Source organism: Acinonyx jubatus, chromosome B1 (assembly GCF_027475565.1).
Source record: "Acinonyx jubatus isolate Ajub_Pintada_27869175 chromosome B1, VMU_Ajub_asm_v1.0, whole genome shotgun sequence".
In the NCBI taxonomy this organism is placed as follows: Eukaryota; Metazoa; Chordata; class Mammalia; order Carnivora; family Felidae; genus Acinonyx; species Acinonyx jubatus.
The window spans coordinates 116,736,153-116,759,674 of NC_069382.1; the positions used below are offsets into that span (position 1 = coordinate 116,736,153).

General features: G+C 38.3%; 1 protein-coding gene across 4 annotated transcripts in view; it reads left to right on the top strand.

The window, feature by feature from the left end:
• The first annotated feature begins 3,324 nt into the window (after positions 1–3,324).
• Positions 3,325–23,522, top strand: part of SLC9B1 (solute carrier family 9 member B1) — a 75,252-nt gene continuing 55,054 nt past the window's right edge. For 2 of the 4 annotated variants that reach the window (XM_053217094.1, XM_053217092.1), the window contains exons 1-2: positions 3,325–3,431; positions 11,597–11,690. The gene's annotated coding sequence lies outside the window, so the exon portion shown is untranslated. The remainder of the gene's footprint in view (positions 3,432–11,596; positions 11,691–23,522) is intronic. The other 2 variants (XM_015082898.3, XM_053217093.1) reach the window with 2 other exon arrangements.

Here is a 23,522-nt window from a genome sequence, read left to right on the forward strand (position 1 = left end):
TCTCCCTTTATATGTTAGAGCGTGTTTATCCCTAGATGCTTTCAGAATTTTCTCTTTATCCTTGTACTTTGCCAGTGTCACTATGATATGCCATGCAGAAGATCAATTCAAGTTACGTCTGAAGGGAGTTCTCTCTGCCTCTTGGATTTCAATGCCTTTTTCCTTCTCCAGATCAGGGAAGTTCTCAGCTATGATTTGTTCAAGTACACCTTCAGCCCCTTTCTCTCTGTCTTCCTCTTCTGGAATTCCTATTATACAGATATTGTTCCATTTGATTGCATCACTTAGGTCTCTAATTCTCTCCTCATACTCCTGGATTGTTTTCTCTTTCTTATTCTCAGCTTCCTTTTTTTCCATAATTTTATCTTCTAATTCACCTATTCTCTCCTCTGCCTCTTCAATCCGAGCTCTGGTCACCTCCATTTTATTTTGCACCTCATTTATAGCAATTTTTAGCTTCTCATGACTATTTCTTAGTCCCTTGATCTCTGTAGCAATAAATTCTCTGCTGTCCTCTATACTTTTTTCAAGCCCAGCGATTAATTTTATGACTATCATTCTAAATTCTTGTTCCATTATATTGCTTAAATCGTTTTTGATCAATTTGCTAGCTGTCGCTACTTCCTGGAGTTTCTTGTGAGGAGAATTCTTCCGTTTCGTCATTTTGGATAGTCCCTGGGGTGGTGCGTAACTGCAGGGCACTTCCCCTGTGGTGTCTGGAGTAACTTGTGTTGGTGGGCAGGGCTGCAGTCAGACCCAGTGTCTGTCCCCAGCCCACCGCTGGGACCACAGTCAGAGTGGCGTGTACCTTATCTTCCCCTCTCCCAGGATCAGGACTCACTGTGGAGTGGTGTGGTCCCTGTCTGGGTTACTTGCACACTGCCAGGCTTATGGTGCTGCTTTGATGGGATCTGGCATATTAGCCAGGGTGGATCCACAAAGTGCACAGGGGCAGAGGAGCAGGCTCAGCTCATTTTGCCCTCGGAAGTCCCCTGCGGGAGGGGCCCTGCAGCACTGGGAGGGAGGCTGACCCGGTCTGAGGGATGGATCTACAGAAGCACAACATTGGGTGTTTGTGCGATGCAAGCAAGTTCGGTGAACTGGTTCCCTTTAGGGTTTTGGTTAGGGGATGGGAGAGGGAGATGGTGCTGGCCAGCATCTTTGTTCCCTGCTGAGCTGAGCTCTGTCTTCCAGAGCTCAACACCTCTCCCTCCCGGTGTCCTCTTGCCCTCCCGCTGTCCTCTTGCCCTCCCGCTCTCCGAGCAGAGCTGTTGACTTATAACATTCCAGGTGCTTGCTAAATCCCGCTGGCTGTCAGCACTCACTGCTTCTGGTCCCTCCGCTTTTGCAAATCAGACTCAGGGGCTCTGCCTTGCCAGGCAGGCTGCCCCTCCACCGCCCCAGCTCCCTCCCACCAGTCCATGTAGTGTGCACCACCTCTTGGCCCTTCTTACCCTCTTCCGTGGGCCTCTTGTCTACGCTTTGCTCCAGAGAGTCCGTTCTGCTCATCTTCTGGCAGTTTTCTGGGTTATTTAGGCAGGTGTGGGTGGAATCTAAGTGATCACCAGGACGAGGTGAGCCCAGTGTTCTCCTACGCCGCCATCTTCCCTGTTTTTCTCCCAGAGCGATTTATATAGAAGATATTTTTCAGCTATTTTTGTCATATCAAATTTAGTGAAAAATGCTGTCATTAATATGGTCATCCTTGTTCCTCAAAAGTGTTTTGCTCTCAATGGCATGGTTGCAAATATAACTGACTTATTTTTTTAAGTTTCTATTAAGTTTTTACAAGAGAAGACATCGGTGTTTTTTAGATGTTTTTTAAACCATTATTAAATTTTCATCATGTTATCTTCAAATAAATGAAGGACATAGTTTTTGAAATGTTTCAGAACGTTTATTTCTATATGAATAACTTACGTAGTTCTTTCCAACAGGTAGGAATTGCTTCATGCCATTTTAGGAGCAAATAATACAGGTTTAGTGGACTAAGCCAAATTAAATCTGGCTTGAGCCTTTTCTGTTCCAATTAGAACAGAACTTGTTTATGTGTCCTCCATCCTCCTTAGATGGACCCTAAAGCACTAAACTCTCCAGTATTTCACTGCATTTGGAGCACAGAGCAGTGCCCTGTTCAGACTCTTCTCAAAAGCCTTTCTTCCCAGCTCTACCATTTGTAGAGCTTTGCACCAGTATCCTGCTTTTCCCTTCCCTACCATGAGAACAAAGCATTTCCCTAACCCTACAATCACAGAAATCTTATCTACTCTCCTGAAACAAGGGAGAAAATAACTTTGAATCTTTTTTGAGATGTCTACATCATGCTAAAGGTGAAGGAGAGTTTTTTTTATTTGATCACCCAAGAAAGAGTTGTAATTTAAATCATATCCTGAGCAATAAGAAAAGGAGAAAGAAAACAGTCCTAACCAAAAACTTGAGAAAAAACACATAGGCAAAAAAGGATATGGTGTGTGCAGGCACCAAAGTTGTTTGCGGTATGGGGAGCAAAATTAGAAAAGGGCAGTTTGTCTCTATAAGAAGTTTGTAATTCTTATTGGAGAAATAAGAGTTGTTTTTCGTCTATTATTTAGGAAGCTTGCAGAGTCCATTAGAGGAGCCTCAGAACTAAGAACCCAAAGCTTCTGGGGGCCCACCCTCAACTGCGTTTATTTGTTTCATATGAAGGTCTCCACATAAGATCTCATGTGGGCAAAAACACAAAGGTTTTATGCTGATAACAGGACATTTGAGTGTTTATTTGTACCAAGCCCTGTTCCAAACACTTGTCATGTAGTCGCACCACCGCCAACCATGTCCTTTACAGAAGAGAAAACTGAGGCTCAGGGAAGCTATGTATTTGCCTGTAGTTCCGTAGCTATAAAGTGGCAGTGCTGACATTTGAGTCCAGTCTTAACCGCAGAGACTATTCTCTTTTACAACTGTACTATATTTAAGTTGACTTAAGGGGACACTGATGTGAGTTGACAAGTCATTTCTGACACGTGCAGCGCCTGGCGCTGCTTTTTGGCTTAAGGACCCTGTGATGTCAACTCTGTACCTGGACTTTGACAACGCAATAAGTAACCATTCACAAGAGACGTGGGAAGGAAAGGATCGAATAGACTGAAAGCACACCACGCCGTCCCCGGGAACCCCCAAACCCGAGCCTCCGCAGGCCAGAGCAGCCGGCAGGCCGCTTACACGCAGGGCCTCCATTAGCCCCGCCCTACTGCTGCCAGCCCTGCCCAGACCCCACCCAGACCCCGCCCCGCCGCCCTTGGCTGAGCCTGCAGCCATTAGTCTGGCCCCTGCACCCGCGCGGAGTACAGGCCTTGGCAGCTTTTCCCCCCAGAGCGGCGCGTGGTCTACGCGGCAGTTGCTGGGCGCCAGGACCGCTCCCGGGGTAGCGAGGGATGCTGAAGGAATTGTAGGTACGGTCCATTTTTCTCAACTCTCACCCTTTCCAGGCCCTTGGGCACTGGCCTCTCATCCCGCGCCGTCCTTCCCTTCCTGTAGGCCCGTGGAGCTCCTTTCCTCCCGCTTCAGGAGCAGACGTGGGCTCCTTTGTCAGAAGCTGGGGAAACAGCAACAGACCTTTTTTCTCTCCTCCCCCTGACTCGTTTCTTTACTCCCTCATCCCACATCGCTGTCTTCTTTATTCTCTCCCTTCCTTCTCTGTTCCTCTCATTTTACAGATAACTCGCAAGTAAGAAAAAAGATCTGTCAGTCAAGACTGACTGCAAAATTAGTTTTATTAAGGGTAGACTGTTGTCCAAAGGGTGAATATGTGCAAATTAACTTTAACGTGCTCCTGTGACCGGACGTGTGTTCCAGGATTGGTAGCTTATCCTGGGAAGGCTTTCCTCCCTAACCTACCCACCTCTCAGTTCCCCCTCCCCAGCCTGTTTCTGTTGGCTTTATTACACTGGACAAGCCCTTTAGCTCAATGCTTTTGAAGAGACTAAGAGCAACTGTTGTACAGGTACCATGTGTCCAGTATACAGCATTCAGGAGTTACAAGAGCTCTGCAGGCCCATACCAGGTCCCTGAAAAATTAGATGGAGAGGAGCAATTGACGTGGGTATTCCCTAATTCTCCATAAGCGTAAATAAAATTGTAATTTGTGCAAGAGCAGTGTGGAAAGTTAACACTTGTTACTATCTCAGCTACAGAATTCATGACCCTAAAGGGTTTAGTCACTATGTGCCTATGAAGAGCGCATTCATGTTTATTGCCTTCTGTGAATACCAAAATGTATATTAGCCATTTTTATCAGTTGGCTGTCTCTTGTCATGAGCTCCTGCCGTTACCTAACAAGAGGGAAGAGGCAAGTGCAATAATAGTACCATCTAAAGTAACATGTTTATGGTGCATCTCATGTTGTACATTATTTTCATATTTTCACTAAACAGATTTAATAGTACCTGGAGCTTAGTATAATATACATTCAGTAAATATTTGTTGAAGAGACGAACGGATGAGATCCTCAAGGAGCCATGCCTTATTCGTTTTTGTATTCCTTGGACCCAGAGCTAAGTCTAGCACTAGCAAGTCTGCAAATGTGAGAGATCAGATAGAGTGAGTGATTCACTCAGGAACAGGCATTCATTAAATATCTCTAGGAAATCTGTTTTGCCAGTTATTCTGAATACAATGGTAAGAAAGACTGGCAAGATTCCTATTCTCATGGAACTTAAGATTTAGTGAGCAAAGCAGCAAGATATGAATGAGGAAATTTTGGATAATGTTAAGTGTAGTCAAGAAGTAAAACAGTATGAAGTGAGAGAGACTGGGGAAGACGTTGTCTTAGATTGATTGGTTAAGGAAGGGCTCTCTGAAGACCTGACGTGTGCTAACACCTCAGTGATCTAAAAAAAAAAAACAAAAAAAACAAAAAAAACAAAAACCACAGAAATAGTAGGATCAAAGCATTGCAGTTAAATGGAATTCCAAATGCAAAAATCCTACAGTAGGAAAGAGCTTGACTCTTTCAAGGAACACCATAAAGACTGCTCTAGCTTCAATGTGGATTAAGTGGTACAACTTGACCTTGAGATAGGTAGGGGCCAAATCATACAGGGCTTTGAATAGGTCATGAGGATCTACCCATAGAATAAGTTTGGAATTCATTTAAAGCATGATGATAAACCAGCAGGAAGTTCTTCTGGAAGAGAGTAATATAATCTGATTTTCATTGAAAACAGATGTGTTCTGCCTGTTATGTGGTTAATCGATCATAGGGTTGGTGACAAGATTAGTAGCAGAAGACGATTGTGATCCAGGAAGGAATGACAATAGTTTGGGCTAAAGTAGTATAGAAGTGGATGGATATAAAGTATATTTGGGGCAGAACCTACAGATTTGGTGATGTTATGAATGTAGGGGGTGAGAAAAAAAAGAGAATCTCCTAGGTTTTTGTCTTGAATTTGAGTGAATGGTTGTGACATTTACCAAATGAAAAAGACTAAAGAATAAAAAGTACATGTGTGTGAGTGTGTGTGTGTGTTGATGTGCATTGGGAAGAGGTTGGTTTTATTTTGTTCACCTAAAATTTGATCTATGCTTATTAGAAATCTAAAGTAAATCTGGTGTCTTGAGTTCTGTGTAAGGAACCAAAGATACAAAATTGAGGAACATCAGCATGTAGAAAAAACTATCTGGATAAAGTGTATTCATAGAGAGGATTCCAATGATTAGAGGTAAAGCAGAAGAAAAGAAGCAAGCAAAGGAATTGGGTAAGGAGTAGCCAGTGAAGTAGGAAGAAAATCCAAAGAGTGCGGTGACTTAAAAGTCAAGACAACAAAGCACGCCAGTGCTATTGAAACACGTTGAAAAGTCAAATAAAGTAAAGATATCTGATCATTGGATTTTGGCAACATGTAGTGGTTATGTGTCTTGACAAGGACAATGAAGAGAAAATGTAATGTGAAGAATAGATACACCACTATAGACATCTCAAGATACTTCAGGAAGAAGAGCTGAGAAATGTAGATAATAGAGGAGTATGTGGAGTCAAAGTAGAATTCTCAAAGATAAGGATACTTAAGTATGTTTCTAGGCTAATGGGAATTATTCAGCAGAGAAGAAAAAAATTATAGTGTAAGAGAGAATGTGTATATTTTAGGAGTGAAGTCTTTGAGAAAACAAGAGGGAATGGAATCCAGGGAATATGTAGCAGTGTTGGCTCAGGAACATGAACATAAAATTTGTAGTAATAAGAAGAAAGGCAGTGAGTATAGGTAGAGATGCAGATAAATGAGTAGATCTAGTGATCTCAGGAAAGAGTTTCTGCCTGATAGTGATTCTCTTTTTCTCAATAAAATAGAAAGTCTGAGGCAAGATCAGTAAGGAGAGAGAAGAAAGAATGTTTGGGTAGGAAGAGAAGGCATAAAATAGTCATTTTAGAGAATGGAAGAAAGTCATTTGTCTTAGTCTGTTTGGGCTGCTGTAACAAAATAGCATAGACTAGGTGGCTTATAAGCAATTTTATTTTTCATAGTTGTGGAGGCTGGGAAGTCTGAGATCAAGGTGCTGGAAGATTCAGTGTCTGGTGAGAGCCCTATTTCTGATTCATAGAAAGCCGAAAGGGATTAGAGAGCTCCCAAGAACTCTTATTAAGAGCACTAATCCCATTCCTAAGGGTTCTGTTCTCATGACATAATCATCTACCAAAGACCCCCTACCTCCTCATACCATCACATTGGAGGATAGGATTTCAACATATGAGTTGTGAGGGGACACAAATATTCATCTATAGCAATACTACAGAAGCATAGTAGCATAGCTAGGCAGGATCAAGTGCCCATTTGAGATTTGTAGCCTTGTAAGTGGGTAGCTGAGATAGGGTGGAGGAAAAGATCATAGGAGCCAAGGAGATCAAGGAGCCATAAGACCATAAGGGTTGGCTTACCTGGATATTCTAGTGGCTAAGTGAGATCTTCTACCCAAATATCCTGACTCAGTAGGTTACAGTTTTCCTGAGAAATAGCTCATAGCATTACTCTTTTGTACCACCTATCCTTCCCGTTGACATAAAAAAATTAAAAAAAAATTGTGATCTGATTTATTTTTTGATCCATATATCCAAATTCTAGATAGGCTGCTGCTTTTGTCTCTCTTATTCCTTTAATATTTAATTTTTTTGTCTCTCTTATTCCTTTAATATTTAATTTTTTTGGCTTGTTTTCTTTGTGAGTTTTTTTTTTAACCACTTCCATCAATATATGTTTATTAAATTGCAAAAGCCTACCTCTTAAGTGGCAAAGTAAAGATGAAAAACAAAATTTGGAAATCCTGTTGCCTGTAGAGCTGGGATGACCAGTAATAGGGAAACCTGATTGATCTGTATTCATGCTAATAATAATAATAATAATGATAATAATAGCATTGGGGTAGCCTTTTACATTTTGTGCTGTTTTTATTTTCTTGTATCTCATTTGATTTTATAACTACCTTTTTCAGATGAGGAAACTGAGGCTCAAAGAGGTTAAGGGTCTTGACCAAGGCCACATACTGAGTAAGTGGCAGAATTATTAACCACAGTGTTCTGACAAAATCCCATGGTTGTTTTTTGTTTGCTTTTTGGGTTTTTGGGTTTTTTTTTTTTTTTTTTACCATAGTGGTTTGTTTCTTTGCTTTTTACCCTCTATTATATCCAAAGTAATATCCAAAAAACAAAAAACTCTGCTAGGTAGAAAGTAATGGCTGGCTAGAGGCCTTTTACAGTTTAAAAACTTTTTGTTTGTGTTTAAAATTCAGCAGTTAATGAGATTAGATAATTACCTGCCATCTACTGTGTTAGGTAGAGAACTCAGAAATGATTACAAAATCAGCACTGATTTAATCCAGTAGGGAAAATGCAAGTCACCAAGTAGCATTTCTTGGGCCCTTTCCAACATACTATATATGCTTCCACAATACCCTATACTGACTAAATTCTATATACAAAGGAAAATGAATACAGTACCAGTTATATAGTGGGCTCTTGCTGAATATTTGTCAAATAAAAGCATGATGATAGTTAAACCAGTAATTATAAATATAATATAATAATATAATTATAATAGTTAAACCAGTATTTATAATTATAATTAAAATAGTTAAATCAATAATTGCTTCCACAATACCCGGTATCGACTAAATTCTATATACAAAGGAAAATGAATACAGCACCAGTTATATGGTGGGCTCTTGCTGAATATTTGTCAAATAAAAAATGATGAGAGTTAAACCAGTAATTATAATAGTGGGATACAGGCTGTGATAAGGGATGGATGCTATGATAAGGATGCCTCCTAGAGGAACTTCTAAATGAAGGACTTCTAAACTGATATAGAGTTAGTTGTGCAAAAAACAAGGGTTTAGGGTTGGAAGACAGCATACAGAACGTATAGTCTCAGAGATATGAGGCTTGGCAAGTTTTAAGAACTAAAATAGCATGGCTGAAGTTTAAAAAATGAGGAGATAGACAGGGACAAGGTTAGCCCTTATTAAAGGGAGCTCTGTAATATGAGTTTAAGGAGCTTGGACTTTTTTCTTCTATGGGAAGCCATTGAGGAATGTTAGGCAGGAAGTTGCCGTAATCATGCTACATTTTAGTTTATGCTGCATTGTGGAGATTACAAGCAGAGGACCAAGACTGGACATGGGGAGAACAGTTGGAAGGCCGTTACAGGGCATATGTGGAAAAGTGCTTATGGCCTGGGCTGGCACAGTGGCAATTTATACTGAGAGAAAGTGGACAAAATTTTCAATTATTTAGGAGCTTGTATTAACATGATTTAGTAACTCACTGAATGTCAGTAGGGAAAGAGAAGGAATGAGTCCTCAGTTTCTAATTTCAGCAAGTAGGTGGATGGTGGTTTCATTCTCTGAGATAGGAAATTCTCTGAAGAAGGAATAGATTTAGTGGGGGAAGCTCTTGAGTTCAGTTGTACATATATTGAGCTTACGATGCTTGTAAAGACCATGAAGTAGAGATATCCAATAAGTTGTTAAATACACTACTTAGAATCTCAACAGAGCTTCTCTAGGCCAGATTCATCAGCATATTGGTCATAATTGGAGCCATGAGAGTAAAAGAAGTCTCTTAAGAAATGTATATAGAGTGAGAAGAGGGCATAGGGAAGAATGCTGAGGAACCCCAACTTTCAAAGGATGGATAGATGAAAAGAAGACCAAGGACAACCAGAGGGAGAGAATGAAGGTAGAACAAGTGACAAAGTGATGTAAGAATTCAAAAAGGGAAGATGACTTCTAGTTTTGTGCTGTAACTTGCAGGAAGTTCTATTGGAATGACCCTTAAGCAATAGGTATCATTTACAAAGAAGAAATGCAGTGGGAAGGTATTCTAAGCAAAGAAAACAAAAATGCACGGGAGAACAATTAGTAGTAGGGTCAAGAGGACTAGAGAGAAAGCCATGATGGTTTGATGCCATTTTGTGGAAAACCATGGTTTCTGGGTAAGTTGTTGGTAACTTTATTATTTGGTGAGAAAAACCACTGTAGTGGGCTAACAAAAAGTCAAGGATATAAATCATGCTCTGAACCCTGGAATACCTTACTATTTTATTGTGGAAACAAGATCTAGGCATCTGAAAAGAATAAAAATTCAAGATAACATCTGATTACTGAGAACAAACACTAACTCCCATAGGAATTTTAACAGTGGCAAAGTCAATTTGAATTGGAGTACTAGTTTAGCCCAGATTTGTATTGTCCTGATTAAATAATATGCCAGCTAGTCATTATCTTTAAAAAAAAAAAAAAAGCCAAGCAAAAAAACCCTGATCTAATTTGAATGCTCTGCATAAAGAATATTCTCCTTGTGGATATAGCTTTCAAATTCATCTGTTTGGAAAGGCTTATATTATAGTTTTTACTTAATGGTCTTTGATGTACAGTCACAAAGACTTCTTTGTATGAAGGACAACACGAGTTCCAAAGATCCTAAAGCAATACATATAAGCAGATAATGATGCATATGTTTTACCAAACATTCATGTAATAAATACACATTAAATGACCATTATATGTCAGTAATGCATAGTGGCTCGGAGCATGGACTACATATTGAAACACACATGAATTCAAATCCCAGCTCTGCTTTCAATGGAAGGAAACAAGTTGCAATCTCACTTAGAATAGTTTACACTTACCTCTGTAAGTATTCTGATTTTTGAAAGAAATTCCAGTTATGTATCCAATTTTAACGCTACTATCAAACTTAATTGTTATTTCTTAAATCTTCTGGGGAGAGAGATGAGAAATGATTTTAAAGTATGTAGCTAAACCACCACGTGAATTATCCATATTTAAGGACTATTCTTTGGCCATAAATTTTGCTGAATGATATATGATATATTCACTAGATGTCGCCATTGCACAACATTGCTTCAAAATGATAAACCCAAAGAACAGTGTATAGTAACAAGAGCACACACCAGAGAAAGACAGTTAATTTCTATTATGTGATATACATACATACACACACACATACATACATGATATTTATATAAGATGTGTAATTCCCAACCAACATGTGTTGGTATTCTTTCACGCCGTTTCTTAGTAGGTCCATAAGAGACTAGAAAGCAAGAAAGAAAACTGATAAAGACCTTAGATCATCTAACATCTTTCATCTCTACCTCATTTTATAAATTTGAAAATGAGGTACAGGAAGATGAAGTGACAAGAAATTTACTCAATGCTATGTGGCAGATTAAAAACAGGAAGCTTAGAATTCCCAATTCTATAATACAACATTGTTTCTGTTACTAATATTTACAGTCAAAGAAACATTCTAATAAAACTAGAACCTCTAAATCCATCAAAATTTTCCACTGCTCTATTTTTTTTAATTTGTGTGTGTGTGTGTGTTTTTTAAGTTTATTTATTTACTTTGAGATAGAGAGAGAGAGAGAGAGAGAGCACATGAGTGGGAAGGGGCAGAAAGAGAAGGAGAGAGAGAATCCTAAGCAGTCTCTGCACTGTCAGTGCAGAACCCAATGCAGGGCTTGAACTCACAAAGTGAGATCATGACCTGAGCCAAAATCAAGAGTCAGACACTTAACCAACTGAGAAACCCAGGCACCCCAAATTTTCCACTACTTTAAAAGCAAAGTTTAGCAATATGACAACAGTTCCTATTTATAATAAAAATAATTAATTGATTACCATAGCTTTTGTTATGAACTATACAAATATCTTACTTTATCCCCATGATAGCAAGATATGTGGCACATATTTATTTATTTCTGCCTATTCCAAATGAGATTTTTAAGAACCTCATTGAAATAAATAATAGCCTAAAAATTTAAAAAGAAATTGAGGTGATCATAAATATAAGATACTAAAATGTAAACCACTTTGAAGTCTTCTGTTTGTTAGTGTAAAAAAGCATGCCCTGATGTCTAGTAAAATCAAATTTGATGGACTTGTCTCAAATTTTATTCTGCTTTCTCTAGCTGTAAGTGTAAAGTAAGAAAAGTAGATAGTACTATGCTCATTAAAAGATGACAAGATACTATAATTTCCCCAAGATCGTACAACTAGTGTATTTCTGATTTCAAAGCCCTCATTCTTTCCATTATGCCAGCTATCCAGACGTATAATGAGAGGACTCGTACCAGAATACAGTCACTGTAATCCTTAGACACCTGGATTACCACAATTACTTCTGATTTATACAGGTAGGCTTTTGCTTATATCAAATTTATTTCACATAATTGCACAGAGCTGTTGACCAGATTTTTTCTGTCAAGAAATTGACTCCTAAGAATGTTATTAGGAGAACTACATTTTAAATTATAAAATTTGTATTATATTAAGGAAATCGACTTTTGAAAATTTGATTATGTAATAGATAAAGAGGTCCTAGGGGAAGCAAGAAGTCCAAAGGAAAATAGAAGGAGATATCTAGATCAAAGAGGAAAGGAGATAAGCACAGTGTTAAAAAAAAAAAAAAAAAAGAAGAGGGCAATAGGGAGAGAGCTAAGGGTTAAATACCCTGCCTAGCCTGCTTCTGAGCCCTATATTACTCGAGTATCTGGATTTTCTTCCTTACCTTCCTCCATTTTTGTATCAAAAATCTATCCTAGCCAGGGTCCTACCTAGTTCTTCAAAACTTCTACTCTTTAGTCTTTTTCTATAGGAACAGAACCTTTTACTAAGTTGTCCTGTTGATTTCCTGCCTGTCTTTGCGGCATAGTCATTAAGGATCTTTGTCATTCTATAAATTGCTTCCTTTTTCATATCGTATTTGTAAAGCCTGTTCTTGGTGTTGGACATCTTACTCTTCTACAAAAGATGCCTTTTTTGTTAACACGCAGAAATATTTTTGGTTTTGTTGTCATTTTGAATATCTGGCATTTAAAATTCTCAGTTCACTCAGTATTTATTGCACACATATTTCTTGAGGGCCTACCATGTGGTAGGCACTATGTAGATCAAGGGTAAAACCAGATATTGTCCCTCTCTCTTGTGGAGCATATAGCCTTCCAGTTCTCTCCAAGATGTAATAGGTCTACTGCAACCTCTTTTTTTTACTGCTCACAATAAAAAAACTCTGGACAAAATGTGAAGAGCAACTACCTGAGATCGAAAAGTAAACAGAAGGAGGTGGATTGTGGAAAGTCAAAACCACACGGTGAATTTCTTTTGCTCTTGCAGCTTTAACCTGAAGACAGGCTTCAGTGATAAAACCATGCAAGGACAGCACAGAAGGTTAAAAGTACAATAGGAAACCTATTTTTATGGCCTGAAGATCTGGGAAAATGGACTCTATCATTTGAAGAGAATGTGAAGAATCCTTGTTGTTGTTGTTGTTTTCCTTTTGTGGTTTTTTTCCCAAGGGCAGGCCCTATTTATGACATTATGGGCAGCTATAACTCAGAGGAAAAAACCCCATCTTCTGACCAGAGAAACCAGGAAAAGAGACTTTGAGAGATATAGCAGGGTACAGATTTAGGAGAGGGAAAAGCTGGAGAATGAGGTTCCTTAGTTCTGTATATGAACACAACAAGATGCCTTGGGTCACCTCCAGCTGTGCATGCAGGAGACAGGCCTAAAGCAGCATTGCAAGGGCTTTAAGAACTAAAGTAAGATAAAGAATTTTTAATTTAAAATAAATATGGAGGGAAAAAACACTGCCCAAGTCACAGAATAACCCCTGAGTGGTTCATGCTGAAACACACCAAAAACCGCAAAGCAAAGGGTTTGAAAACAAATGAGATTGGAACCAGTGCCCACAGAAAGTAAGAGAGAGCTTATGATCTGCACCGAAACAAGTTGATTACCTACTGAGACAAACAAATTTAAATATTTTTCATAGGATTTTAACAGGACCCAGAGTCTACACAGCAAAATGTCAAGGATATACTCCAAAAGTACTTGACATATGAAGAACTAGGAAATGAATGTCTTACGAGAAAAGAAAATCAATAGATGCCAATCCAAAATGACACAGATATTGGAATTATCAAACAGAGGTTAAAGCAGCTATTATTATAACTGTTTCGTTGTGGTAAACTATGATTGTAATGAATGGGAAGATACACATTAATAGCAGAAAAATAGAAACTAAAGAAACAAAAAGTTTCAAACTAAAAAATACAGTATCTGAAATAAAAATTAACTGGATAGACTCAACAGCAGAATGGAAATGAATGAGGGAAAATCAGTGAACTTGATAGATAAATAGAAACTATCTTATCTGAGGAACAGAATGGGATAAAGAGATTGAAAATAAAATGAGCAGAAAATTGAAAAATAAAATGGGCACTATTATGGAGTCTATAGCCTAATGAGGCTAACACATTAAACAATCACTAATGGATACACAATTACAAACTGAGATAAATGTTCTGAAGAAAATGATCAAGATACTGTAAGAGCATATAATAACTGGACCTGACTTAGCTAGGGGCAGAGGTGATGTCATAAATATTTCTCTGAGGATATGTTCCTTGAGCTGAAGGATGAAAAGGAGTTAACCAAATGAAAGGGAGATTGGTGGTAGAGAGTGTTTCAAATTAGAGAGAAAAGTAAGTGTTAAGGCCCTACAGAAGGAACCTAGCAATTTCAGGGAACTGAAAAAAACAGAGTGGCTAAGAGTGGGGGAAAAATGGATGGGCAATGGTATGAATTAGGCTAGAGAGGGAGCCAGGGACCACATTGTGCAGAATCCTATAGGTCATTGCAATGGACTGAATGTGTCTCTCCCCAAATTCATATATTGAAACTTTTTTAAAGTTTATTTATTTTTGGAGAGAGAGAGCATGGAGCAGGGTAGGGACAGAAAGAGGGAGAGGGAGAATCCCAAGCAGGTTCCTTGCTGTGAGCACAGAGCCCTAATCAAGGCTTGATCTTACGAACCATGAGGTCATGAACTGAGCCAAAATCAAAAATTGGATGCTTAACCAACTGAGCCAGCCAGATGTGCCCATATATTGAAATCTTAACCCTCAATGTGATAGTATGAGGAGGTGGGACCTTTGGAAGTTCCATGAAAGTAGATTCCTTATGAAGGGATTAATACCCTTGTAAAAGCAACCCCAGGGAGCTCTCTGCCTCACGTTTTGCCATGGGAGGATATAACAGAAGTTGGCAGTCTGTTACCTGGAAGAAGACTTTCCACCCTACTTGCTGAGACCCTGATTTGGGATGTGCAACCTCCAGAATTGTGAGGAATAAATTTCTGTTATTTATAAGCCACCCAGTCTGTGGTGCTTTGTTGTGGTAATCTGAACTAAGACAATCGTGTTAAATATTTTTATCTATATCCTAAAGCCAGTGAACTGGTAGAGGATTGAGAGTCAGAAACTTCAGGATTCCCAACTTTTAGCAATTGAGGATGATCCTGTAAAGGAGACAGGGAAGGAATAAGAAGAAAGGTATGGGGGCGGGGAGGGGGGGACATGAGAGAGTGGTTTAACAAGAACCAAAAGAAGAGTGTTTTATCATGTCATGTGGTCACTTGGAGATTACTAATGATTTTTGCTAGAACTGTTTTTTTGGAGTGAAAGGAGTAGAATCTTCAACTAGAGAACAATGAGGGGTGAGTAGTTCATGGAGAAAAAAAGACTGAGAACTGCTGACTCTCCAAAAAGTTTATTGGTAAAGGAACAGAGACAGACAGGGCAGTAACTAAATGGGAAGATGGGTTTCTGGGAAACTTTTATTAAGATGAACTCATTTAAAAGTCATTGGGAAGGATCTGGTTAAAAGGAAGTACAAGGGGAGGGATCGTTGGTACAGGCAGAGAAGGATCATTGATAGTATAAAATTCTTGAGAATATAGGAAGGAATATAATCTAAAATGCACATGCTCTGATTGCCTTAGGAGGAGGGACACTTCCTTTAAGAAGAGAGGAAGCTAGATTTATATATGGAAATTGGAGGTAAGGTTATCTACTGAGAATTAAGGGGAATATGTGGAGGATCTATGGTTTGAGAAGAGTGGAAAAGGTTTGGAATAGTCGTTGGGGAAAATGAGTTGACAGAATGTATATGTTGGGTTTGGTACATTTTAAAGGCCCACTAGAGGCTGTTGGTTATGAATTTATAGTGATGCCAGGTTACTCTAGTGTAACTTTCTATGGCAGTATTCAGTTGCTCATATAAGTGAATCAAAATATGAGATAATAGGGTTGGTGCAGGATCAAGGTTTTTCTAAAAAGGTGCAATAATAACCATATTTCAGGAGACTAGGATATTAGTAATATTTTGGAGATGGTAGATCACACATCAAATACAAAAGGAAGTAATGAGGGAAAGGGCTAAAGTCTGAACTAGAAGTATCATTGCACTACACATCCTGATGTTAAAGATTAATTGGTAGGGATGAAGCAAATGCAATTGAACAAGCAAACTGAAAGAAGATAAGGTAATATTTTTAGAAGTAGATGTTTGAATTAGTGATTATTCATTATAGAACATTTCAGATTATGGAAGGGTCTAGTATGGCCTTTCCTTTATTGGAAAGGAAGTAAAGAACTGAGGAACCAAGGTAGTAGCTGAATTATCCAAGTGTATGTTTAAGACTCACAAGCATAACAAATTTGAGGTGCTCATGCTTTTGGTGAATAATGGAAAGGGACCAAGATGAGGTCACTAAATTACAGAGATTAGAAGAGAGAGAAGGTGGTGTTGTCAAATTACACAAGCTTCAAAGCAAGGTTTTTAAAATTAATGTTTAGTGGGGCACCTGAGTGGCTCAGTCAGTTGAGTGTCCGACTTCGGCTCAGGTCGTGATCTCTCAGTTCATGAGTTCGAGCCCCACATCAGGCTCTGTGCTGACAGCTCAGAGCCTGGAGCCTGCTTCGGATTCTGTGTCTCCCTCTCTCTCTGCCCCTCCCCCGCTCATGCTCTGTCTGTCTCTCTCTCTCTCAAAAATAAATAAACATTAAAAAAATTTTTTTTAATAATAATGTTTAGAAATAGCAGTAGGGTGTCAGAAAGAATGGTAGCAAATAAACATATTATGTAAGAGAACCATAGGGGAAGAAGTGTCCTTAAGGGAAGTGCTTGGTTTCAGATAGAACACAGAATTTGAGAAAATGCTCTGAAAATAGGTTGAAAATGTAAGAGGCTGAGAGTTTGATAATAGTCTAGCAGAAGTTCCAGAGTACTCAGTGAAGGGGCTTGGGAGGTGAGGGGCATGTAGAGGGCAGGATGACAGGCAATGAGATGATGGCTAGGGATTGTAACACTTTTATAAATTGATTTCCTATGAGCTATTTCTAAATAATGTTAGCCTTCTGTTACTATTCTTTTAAATATTTATTTACTTGAGAGAAAGAGAGAGAATCCCAAGCAAGTTCTGCACTGTCAGTACAGAGCCCCACGTAGAATCCAATCTCATGAACTGTGAGATTATGACCTGAGCCAAAATCAAGAGTCAGAAACTTAACTGACTGAGCCACCCAGGAGCCCCTATAACTTACTCATTATGCTCTATTTTGAAGTTTTTCTAGGGCCCTTATTTTTAATAGTTTCTTTTCTAAAATGGAAAAGCCAAAAAGTTAGATATTTGATAGATTTTTCTTCTCTCTTTTTGAAAATGGATTTATTGTGGCCATTTCCTTGTGAAAATTTTCATCTGTGTCTGGCACAGTTTCTGGCATATTATAGGAACTTTACTTTTAAAAGTGTAAGCTCTGCAGAAATAAACAACATAGAATACAAAACACAGTAGAACAGATGAATGAAACCAAGAGTTGGTTTTTTGAAAAAATAAACAAAATTGATAAACCTCTAGCCAGGCTTCTCAAAAAAAAGAGAGAGGACGTAAATAGATAAAATCACAAATGAAAATGGATTTATTACAACCAATCCCTCAGAAATACAAGCAATTATCAGGGAATACTATGAAAAATTATATGCCAGCAAACTGGACAACCTGGAAGAAATGGACAAATTCCTAAACACCCACACACTACCAAAACTCAAACGGGAAGAAATAGAAAATTTGAACAGACCCATAACTAGTGAGGAAATTGAATCGGTCATCAAAAATCTCCCAACAATTAAGAGTCCTGGACCAGATGGATTCCCAGGGGAATTCTACCAGACATTTAAAGCGGAGTTAATACCTATTCTTCTCAAGCTGTTGCAAAAAATAGAAAGGGAAGGAAAACTTCTGGACTCATTCTATGAAGTCAGTATTACTTTGATTCCTAAACCGCACAGAGACCCAGTAAAAAAAGAGAACTACAGGCTAATATCCCTGATGAATGTGGATGCAAAAATTCTCAACAAGATACTAACAAATTGAATTCAACAGCCTATGAAAAGAATTATTCACCATGATCAAGTGGGATTCATTCCTGGGCTGCAGGGTTGGTTCAATATTCTCAAATCAATCAATGTGATACATCACATTATTAAAAGAAAAGATTAAGAACCATATGATCCTGTCAATAGATTCAGAAAAAGCATTTGACAAAATACATCATCCTTTCTCGATGAAAACCCTCAAGAAAGTCGGGATAGAGGGAACATACTTGAACATTATAGAAGCCATTTATGAAAAGCCCACAGCTAATATCATCCTTAATGGGGAAACACTGAGAGCTATCCCCCTGAGATCAGGAACACGACAGGGATGTCCACTCTCACCACTGTCGTTTAACATAGTGTTGGAAGTCCTAGCATTAGCAATCAGATAACAAAATGAAATCAAAGGCATCAAAATTGGCAAAGATAAAGTCAAACTTTCACTTTTCACAGACGACATGTTACACTACATGGAAAACCCGACAGACTCCACCAAAAGTCTGCTAGAACTGATACATGAATTCAGCAAAGTTGCAGGGTACAAAATTAATGTACAGACATCACTTGCATTTTTACACACCAATAATGAAGCAATAGAAAGAGAAATAAAGAAACTGATCTCATTTACAGTTGCACCAAGAACCATAAAATACCTAGGAATAAACCTAACCAAAGATGTAAAAGATCTGTATGCTGAAAACTACAGAAAGCTTATGAAGGAAATTGAAGAAGATACAAAGAAATGGAAAAACATCCCATGCTCATGGATTGGAAGAATAAATATTGTTAAAATGTCAATACTACCCAAAGCAATCTACACATTCAATGCAATCCCACTCAAAATTGCACCAGCATTCTTCTCAAAGCTAGAACAAACAATCCTAAAATTTGTATGGAACCACAAAACACCCCAAATAGCCAAAATAATACTGAAGAAGAAAACCAAAGCGGGAGGCATCACAATCCCAGACCTTAGCCTCTACTACAAAGCTGTGATCATCAATATAGTATGGTATTGGCATAAAAACAGACACATAGACCAATGGAATAGAACACAGACCCTAGAATTGGGCCCACAAATGTATGGCCAACTAATCTTTGACAAAACTGGAATGAGTATCCAATGGAAAAAAGACAGCCTCTTTAACAAATGGTGCTGGGAGAACTGGACAGCAACATGCAGAAGAATGACACTAGACCACTTTCTTACACCATACACAAAAATAAACTCAAAATGGATAAAGGACCTGAATGTGAGACAGGAAACCATCAAAACCCTAGAGGAGAAAGCAGGAAAAAACCTCTTTGACCTTAGCCACAGCAGTTTCTTACTTGACACATCCCCAAAGGCAAGGGAATTAAAAGCAAAAATGAACTATTGGGACCTCATCAAGTTAAAAACCTTCTGCACCGCAAAAGAAACAATCAACAAAACTAAAAGGCAACTGACAGAATGGGAAAAGATATTTGCAAATGACATGTTGGACAAAGCGTTAGTATCTAAAATCTGTAAAGAACTCACCAAACTCCACACCCAAAAAACAAATAATCCAGTGAAGAAATGGGCAGAAGACATGAATAGACACTTCTCTAAAGAAGACATCAGATGGCCACAGACACGTGAAAAGATGCTCAACAACACTCATCATCAGGGAAATACAAATCAAAGCTACACTGAGATACCACCTCACACCAGTCAGAGTGGCTAAAATGAACAAATCAGGAGCCTATAGATGCTGGTGAGGATGTGGAGAAATGGGAACCCTCTTGCACTATTGGTGGGAATGCAAACTGGTGCAGCCACTCTGGAAAACAGTGTGGAGGTTCCTCAAAAAATTAAAAATAGACCTACCCTATGACCCAGCAATAGCACTGCTAGGAATTTACCCAAGGATACAGGAGTACTGATGCATAGGGGCACATGTACCCGAATATTTATAGCAACACTTTCGACAATAGCCAAATTATGGAAAGAGCCTAAATGTCCATCAACTGATGAGTGGATAAAGAAATTGTGGTTTATATACACAATGGAATACTAATTGGCAATGAGAAAGAATGAAATCTGGCCATTTGCAGCAACATGGATGGAACTGGAGGGCATTAAGCTAAGTGAAATAAGTCAGGCCAAAGAAAGACAGATACCATATGTTTGCACTCATATGTGGATCTTGAGAAACTTAACAGAAGACCATGGGGGAGGGGGAAGGGAAGGGGAAAAGGGGGAAAAAGTTACAGAGAGGGAGGGAGGCAAGCCATAAAAGACTCTGAAATACTGAGAACAAACTGAGGGTTGATGGGGGGTGGGGGAGAGGGGGAAGTGGGTGATGGGCATTGAGGACGGCACTTGTCACGATGAGCACTGGGTGTTGTATGGAAACCAATTTTACAATAAATTATATTAAAAAAAAAAAGTGTAGGCTCTGGAACCAGCTGCCTGATTCTGGCCCCACCTAACTCCTTATTTATAGCTATGTCACCGTGGAGAAGTTTATTCAGCTATTCTGGGATAGTAAAGCAAGAACAAAAGGAGTAAACCAAAGGGGAAGTGGTAAGGTATCCTGATCTGTGGAAAATATGTGAGGCTACCATAATTTGGGGAGTACATCATCTAAGGCAAAATTCTTAGAGAACTATTCCCCAGAAATTGGGACACATTGAGATAAAAACTGAAAGTTGCAAAGCTGTCTCAACCAAGCTCAGTGTCTGATTTGCTTAGTGATTAACACTGTCCCCACTCCACATATTTCTGTCTGGAGGAAGATATTATCTAGAGACTGAATTTTTATACACAATGTCAAGTTTTCAATACAAATTATTAGCCATGCTAGCTATTAGACAATACTATATGACTACCAGCCAAGATAGAAAATTGAAAATAGGAACAGATTCAAAGTTGACTCAGAATTTTTAGTTAGCAGTTAGCAAACAAAGGTGTTAAAATGACTATGACTGCAAGAACTAGAACTATAAAACTCTTAAAATATGGGAGTAAACTTCATGATATTGAATTTGGCAGTGGTTTCTTGAATAAGATAGCCAAAACACAGGCAATAAAAGAAAGAGAGAAATTGGACTACATCAAAATTAAAAACTTTTGTGTATTGAAAAACACCATTAACAGAGAGAAAAGGCAACCCACAGTGACAAAATATTTGTAAATAATGTATCAGGTAAGTGATTAATACACAGAATATATAAAAAACCCTTACAACTTGAAAACAAAAAATAAATAACCCAATTAAAAACTGGGCAAAGACTAGAACAGATATTTTCTAAAGAAGATATATAAATGGTCAATAAGCACATGAAAGATGCTCAGTAGTCATTAGGAGAATGGAAATGAAAACCACAATGAGATACCATTTCAAACCCATTAAGATGGCTATTATCAAAAAACAACATAACAGGTGCTGACAAATATATATAGAAATTGGAACCTTTGTGCATTGCTGGTATGAATATAAGATGGTATAGCCATAGTCACTGTGGAAAACAGTATGGCAGTTCCTCGAAAAAGGAAACAATTACCATAAGATCTAGCAGCTTTCAGGCAGAGACTTGAACAGATATTTGCACACCCATGTTCTTAGCATTGTTCACAATAGCCAAAGGGTAGAAACAACACAAATATCCATAAGTGAATGAATGAATAAACAAAATGTGATATATACATCCAATGGGATGTTTTTCATCCATAAAGAGGAAGGAAATTCTGATACATGATACAAAATGGATGAATTTTGAAAACCTTATGCTAAGTGAAATAAACCAGAAGCAAAAGGACAAATATTGTGAATCCATTTATTGGAGGTACTTGAGGTAGTCTAATTCATAGAGATGAAAAGTAGAATGTGGTTGCCAGGGGATTAGGAGAAAAGAGAATGGGGAGTTGGATGCAGAATTTCAGTTTGGAATGATGAAAAAGTTCTGGAGATGGATAGTGGTGATGGTTGCTTAATAATGTGAATGTACTTAATGCCAGTGAACTGTCTACTTTAAAGTGGTAAAGTTTTGTTATGTATATTTTACCACAATGAAAAAAAAATTAACAACTATGATTAATATCAGCCAAAGACATATCATCTTCAAAGGAACCATAGTAAGAATGACAGTTAAATTCTCAACAGAAGTTATGGGAGCCAGAATACAGGGGAACATCTTTAAAATTCTTAAAAAAATAGCTTCTAATATGGAATTCTGTATTCAGTGAGAATCCCTTTCAAAAGTGAAGGTGAAATACATTTAAGGTAAACAAATAATGAAGGAATTTATTACCAACAGATCTATGTTAAAACAAATACAGACAATACCAAGGTCAGCAAGGGTATAAAACAACTGTAAATACAGGTTACAACCAGTGCAATAAAGAAAGAAAAAAATTGGTGAGTTCTTTATAGATTTTGGATACTAGCCCTAGTACTGCTAGGAATTTACCCAAGGGATACAGGATTGCTGATGCATAGGGACTTGTACCCCAATGTTTATAGCAGCACTTTCAACAATAGCTAAATTATGGAAAGAGCCTAAATGTCCATCAGCTTATGAATGGGTAAAGAAATTGTGGTTTATATATACAATGGAATACTACTTGGCAATGAGAAAGAATGAAATACGGCCTTTTGTAGGAACGTGGATGGAACTGGAGAGTGTTATGCTAAGTGAAATAAGTCATACAGAGAAAGACAGATACCACATGTTTTCACTCTTACGTGGATCCTGAGAAACTTAACAGAAGACCATGGGGGAGCGGAAGGGGGGAAAAAAGTTCAAGAGGGAGGGAGGCAAACCATAAGAGACTCTTAAAAACTGAGAATAAACTGAGGGTTGATGGGGGGAGGGCAAAGTGGGTGATGGGCATTGAGGAGGGCACCTGTTGGGATGAGCACTGGGTGTTGTATGGAAACCAATTTGACAATAAATTTCATATTAAAAACAAAAAGGCTTAATTGGTTAAGGCTCCGACTCTTGATTTCAGCTCAAGTCATGATCTCATGGTTCGTGATATCAAGCCCCGCTTCAGCCTCTGTGCTGATAGTGCCGAGCCTGCTTAAGATTCTCTCTCTCTCCCCCTCTCTCTGCCCCTCCACTGCACGTGCTTTCTCTCTCTCAAAATAAATAAATAAACTTTTAAAAAAATGTATAAAATTGAGAAAGGAAGAAATTAAAAGATATTTGCTGACGACATGCTTGTATAGTTAGAAAATCCAAAAGAATCTACAGACTATTAGAATAAAGTGAATTTATTAAGGTCTAGGTTCAAGGTAAATAAATAAAAATTACTTGTATTTCTGTATACCAGCAAAAAACAAGCAACAGGTTTTTTTTAATGGTACTGTTTTTGGTACATCTCAAAAAACATCATTACCTAGAAATAAGACTATGTAGGAATAAGTCTAATGAAAGATATGTAAGACCTTTACACTGAAAACTACAAATATTAAGGTAAACTAAAGAAAATCTAAATAAATGGAGAGATGTATACAATGTGTAAGTATTACAAGACTCAATATTGTTAAGATGTCAGTTCTCCCCAAATTGATCTACAGAATCAATGCAATTTTAGTCAAAATTCCACCAGATATATACAGAGTGTGTATGTGTATGTGTATGTGTATGAATGTACAACTTCATTCTAAAATTTATGTGGAGGGGCACCTGGGTGGCTCAGTAGATTGAGTACCAAACTTTTGATTTCAGCTCAGGTCCTGATCCCAGGGCAGTGGGATCCAGCCCCATATCGGGCT